Source organism: Oryzias melastigma, linkage group LG7 (assembly GCF_002922805.2).
Source record: "Oryzias melastigma strain HK-1 linkage group LG7, ASM292280v2, whole genome shotgun sequence".
In the NCBI taxonomy this organism is placed as follows: Eukaryota; Metazoa; Chordata; class Actinopteri; order Beloniformes; family Adrianichthyidae; genus Oryzias; species Oryzias melastigma.
This window is the reverse complement of record NC_050518.1, coordinates 1639609-1644960: the sequence shown is the minus strand read 5'-3', so window position 1 is coordinate 1644960 and position 5352 is coordinate 1639609. Positions and strand designations below refer to the sequence as shown.

Here is a 5352-nt window from a genome sequence, read left to right as displayed (position 1 = left end):
ATGAGCTGTCAGACGGGAGACAAGACAGCTCCTCATTTGCCGCGAAAAATTCGCTGCTCGACATTTTCAGGGCCCAGCCCCAAACGGCGCTACGTTCCCATAACACAGTCTCCCAAGCACAACAATCTCCCCGCACACATGACATGTCTGCATTCTGTTTGTGCCACAAATGTTCCAATAAAGGCATTTTGTGTTAAAAAAAACTCGTGTCAATCAACAGTGACGGCGCCCCCTGTCAATCTTGACGGAGGCTGCGTAGCGCCGTGCCCCGCCAGCACGCTAGAGGGCGCCAGCTCCTCTCTGCCAGTGCAGCGAGTCGGGCGCCTGGCGCTATGCCTACCCCTGTGGCGCGCATCCACCCCCTCCCCTTGGGTCGAGAAAACGGTTGCTATGGGTTACCGGCTACAGTTCCGGGTCAGACCCCCACACTTTCGCTCAGTTGTAAACACAACAGTGGGAGAGTTATCAGCACCCGTCCTGAGGGAGGAAATATGTTCACTGTTGAGGAAAGGCGCGATTCGGGTGGTCCCAACTTCGGAAATGAACAAAGGTTGGTACAGCCGCTACTTTGTTGTCCCGAAGAAAGACGGCGGGCTCCGTCCGATCTTGGACCTGCGGGTTTTGAACACGTACCTTCGCTCCTTCAAATTCAAAATGCTGACGTTGAAACAGCTTTTGAATGCGATCAGTCCAGAAGATTGGTTCGCTCTGATCGATCTCACGGACGCTTATTTCCACGTTGCCATACATCGAGACCACAGACAATTTCTGAGGTTTGCTTTCGAAGGCACAGCTTACGAGTACCTCGTGCTGCCATTCGGTCTGTCACTTGCCCCTCGCACCTTCACGAAATGTGTAGAGACGGCGCTCACTCCTCTCAGAGAAAAAGGCGTTCGCATTCTGACTTATCTAGACAACTGGGTTTTGATAGCAAGCTCCAGAGAGCAGGCAGCGACGCACCTGCCTTTGGTTCTGTCCCACATTCAGTCCCTGGGTTTCTCTGTGAATGTCCAAAAAAGTGTGTTACACCCCAGCCAGCAGATTTCTTTCTTGGGGCTGGAAATTTGTTCCGCGTCAGGACTAGCACGCCTGTCGGAGCGCAGAGTGGCCGCATTCCACCGCTGCCTCGCGCATTTTCAGTTGGGACGCAAACTACGGTTCCAGAAAATTTTACAGCTGATGGGCATGATGGCCTCTATGATCGCTGTAGTTCCTGAGGAAGCATCCCACATCACTTGAGATGCGACCCTTTCAGCGCTGGGTTCGTTCTCACCGACTGAACGTGTTACGTCACCGCAGCAGGAAAATACTGATAGACGCACGGTGCATGCTTGCACTCCGACCTTGGAGGGAACCCAGCCTGCTTCGTCAGGGTTCACCGATAGGACAGGTGTCTTTCCGCAAAGTGGTGTCGACGGACGCCTCCCTGAAGGGATGGGGGGCTCTGTGCGATCACATGACAGTGAGGGTAAACTGGACTCCCACCAGTCCAGACTCCACATCAATCAGCTGGAGCTGCTAGACGCTTTTCTTGCTCTACAGCACTTCTGTCACGTTCTGAGCGGTCATCACGTTCTGATCAGAACAGACAACACCACAGTGGTCTCCTACATAAACAGACAAGGAGGGATCCGTTCCCTTCCTCTGTTAAAGATTACCCGCTCTCTGTTGGTGTGGAGCAGCGCACATGTCCTGTCGCTAAGAGCAGCTCACATCCCTGTTAGTCTGAATCTGGGGGCGGACCTGCTCTCCAGGGAAGGCCCTCTTGTGAGAGAATGGAGGCTTCACCCAGATGTAGTGTCTCTTATATGGGACCACTTTGGGAAAGCAGCAGTGGATCTGTTTGCCAGCAAAGAGAACACCCACTGCCCACTGTTCTTTTCCATGAAGGACCTGAACGCCCCTCTGGGGACAGATGCTTTGGCTCACCCTTGGCCTCCTCTGCCACTGTATGCGTTTCCCCCAGTGGAAATGATACTACCAGTGACAGAACGGGTGCGCAGGCAGGGCCTGTCTCCCGATAGCCCCCAAGTGGCCAGCGAAACCCTGCAGAGGTGATCAGCCTGTTGGCGGCATGCCCATTTCGGCTTCCAGTTCGCAAGGATCTCCTCTCCCAAGCAGGTGGGGAAATATTTCACCCACGCCCAGAACTTTGGCGACTGCATGCTTACCTGTTGAAAGGTCCAACCTGATCGCTAAAGGGCTCCCTCCTGCAGTGGTTGCAACCATACAGAGTGCAAGAGCATCTTCCACTCAGGGTCTTTATACCTATAAATGGAAAGCCTTTGAACACTGGTGTCAGGGGCGAAACATCATCCCTTTTCAGTGTTCTGTAGTGGACATCCTGACTTTCCTCCAGGACCTGCTGGATAAGGGTCTCTCCTTTTCCACAATTAAGGTCTATTTGGCTGCAGTTTCAGCTTGTCACGTCGGTTTTGATGGGATTTCCCCTGGTTCCCATCCTCTGACTGTGCAGTTCCTGAAAGGGGTACGCAGACTAAGGCCCCCTATCAAGCCTGGTGTGCCACCTTGGGATCTACCTTTGGTGTTGGAAACCCTTAGTGGTCCCCCGTTTGAGCCACTCGAGGAAGTTGATATGAAATTTCTTTCATATAAAACAGCTTTGCTCTTGGCTCTCACCTCTGCGAAGCGCGTCGGTGACCTACATGCGCTTTCTGTGCACCCTTCGTGCACACAGTTTTCAGCAGATGGGTCCAGAGTCACTTTGCACCCAAATCCTGCATATTTACCGAAAATAATCCCATTAGAGTACAACTCTATGGTGATTGAACTTTTGAGCTTCCACCCTCCTCCGTTTGCATCTGAGGACCAGAGGCGGATGCATTTGTTGTGTCCTGTGCGTGCATTACGCACATACATTGACCGCACTCAAACAACGCGCTTGTCGGACCAATTGTTTGTGTGCTTCGCGAATCCTGCCAGAGGCAAGGTTTTATCCAAGCAGAGGCTTTCACATTGGATTGTTGAAGCTATCCGTCTAGCTTACGACAGCAGAGGTCTGCCTTTGCCTCAAAGTGTGAGAGCCCACTCGACCAGGAGCGTGGCCACTTCCTGGGCTCTGTTTCGGGGATCCCGTGTGAGTGACATCTGTGCTGCGGCTAGCTGGTCATCGCCTCATACCTTTATACGATTTTATCGTTTGGACGTGACAGCCCCTACGGTGGCTCACAATGTCCTCCTTGCAACATCTGGACCTAATAAGTTCTAAAGGTGTTGTAGTTTGGTAGCTGCTCGCAGGGCGTGTATATATGTCCCATAGTACATGTGTTGTACCTCGTTCCTCTCCTTCACGGAACAGAAGTTATAGTCATAACATTTCGTTTTCTATGGACAACTTTTCTGCAAATTGTTTGCTAAGGAAAACAAGTTGTAGGAAGCTTTTTTTTTTTACATTTCTTAGGTATTTTATTTTGAAACATCCTAATTGGTGAATTCATTTTCTTTCTGTTAATATTTTTTCAATTTTCTTTGACATATTGTTGCTACCATGTGTGTGTATTGTGTAAGTAGGCTGTGATGCATGTTCTTCTGATTAAGAAAAAATCTGATAAAAAAAAAAAATTTGAATCAAAGCATTTTTGCAATAAACATAAGGAATGTATATGCATGAATTATGAAATGTCTGATCAATATTTTTTCACAAGTGCTTTTATCCTTCTCAGGAAATGAAAAAAAAGTGGAATTTTTGGTAACACTTTAGATGAGTTGCTGCAAAACACTAATATAATGTTGCCAAAGACAGTTAATACATTTCTTAAGCTTGTAAGCAGTTCATTGATTTGGCCTGTGAAGACCATGGTCTCCCTTTAGATGTCAATGAGTCTTACCAAGTATGTTAATAAACCTTATCTGGTTCCCTTTCAGTCGATTCACTCGGTACAACACATGTACTATGGGGAACCACGCCCTTAGTACATGTGTTGTACCTCGTTCCTCTCCTTCAGGGAACAGAAGTTATAGTCATAACATTTCATTCCCTTTCAGTCGATTCACTCGGTACAACACATGTACTATGGGCGTGGTTTCCCATAGTACATGTGTTGTACCTCGTTCCTCTCCTTCAGGGAACAGAAGTTATAGTCTTAACATTTCGTTTTCTGTGTCAATAAATGTCTTACTAACACTTTATAAACATATTCATAATGTTTAATAATGTATTAATAAAGCTTGTTAAGGAATATTTTTATAAAGTGTTTCCAACAGCAATTAGTAATATTGCGATTTTTTTTTTTTTTTCTTGGGCACATCTGACATCTGTTTCTCTTCTGTTTGCTTGTGTGCTTATCTACTGTGGGTGAATTGCAGTTTGTATCACACCTTTCATTTGCTCCAGGGGTGTAGGCTGGTACAGTATATGTTTGGGTTGTCTCCCAGTCAACTTCTTCTGAAAAGAGTCACAAGATCCTTGGAGAGTTTCCTGAGGAAGCATCCCCATGCATTGGTGATACCTGTGTACAATTCAGGTTTCTGAGCCCTGAAAAATAGATACCCATTCAAACTGGCAACATAAATCATGTCGTATACCAGCACCATGGACCATCTCTGCGTCTGGTGCTTGCAGGTGTATTTGATCCACAGTACCTGCACCTCCTTTGGTCTGGTGGTAGAAGAAAATCCCTTCATGTTTTTTTTTCCATTTGGATTTTTTTTATCCACCATCTTGCTGTGGTGCATTGTGTTGAGGATAGCAACAGGCTTTCTCTTTTTTTATGACATATCTTTCTGCTGTAGAACCCTAAACACAGCGCTGTGGACCTCCGTGGACTTGGAAGCATCTATCACTGGAGGGATGCCTGCTGTTACATTGACCATTTATAATAATTAAAACACATTTTTCCTCAAATGTCATTGTACTAATTCATTAAGATCTATCAAAAATGTTTTCATGCATATCGAAATGTCCACTTATGAGAGATTTATTTTTGCTGGACTGAATTTTGATTAATTGAACAAATAAAATGAGCACAACTGAATTTTCTTTTCATTCTGACGAAAAAAAAAAATGCAGGTTATCTTGCTAAGAACCTTTAACCCAAAGTCCAAAAGGGTGGAGTCTAGACAAAAATGCATTTAAAATGATCCCAGGTGAGGAAACAAAAATCATCTAGGCACTTCTCTGGTGTTGACCTTACAGCCTAGTTGTAAGAATTGGGGGCACCGTAGTTGCCGAGCACCAGCTAGAGGAGGGATGTTAACCCCAACGTCTGAGATCCTAGCAAAGAAAGCCTGGAGCTACAATCAGACGGCTTTTAACCCTTCCGCTCTCTTTGGGGTCCAGTTGACTCCAACCACATATTGATATGTGATTTCTTCCATGACAAAGGTGGACAG

At 46.7% G+C, this 5352-nt stretch overlaps 1 pseudogene; it reads left to right on the top strand.

Annotated features, from left to right (window-relative positions):
• LOC112159801 lies at positions 1-2418 on the top strand (annotated as a pseudogene).
• The last annotated feature ends 2934 nt before the right edge of the window (positions 2419-5352 follow it).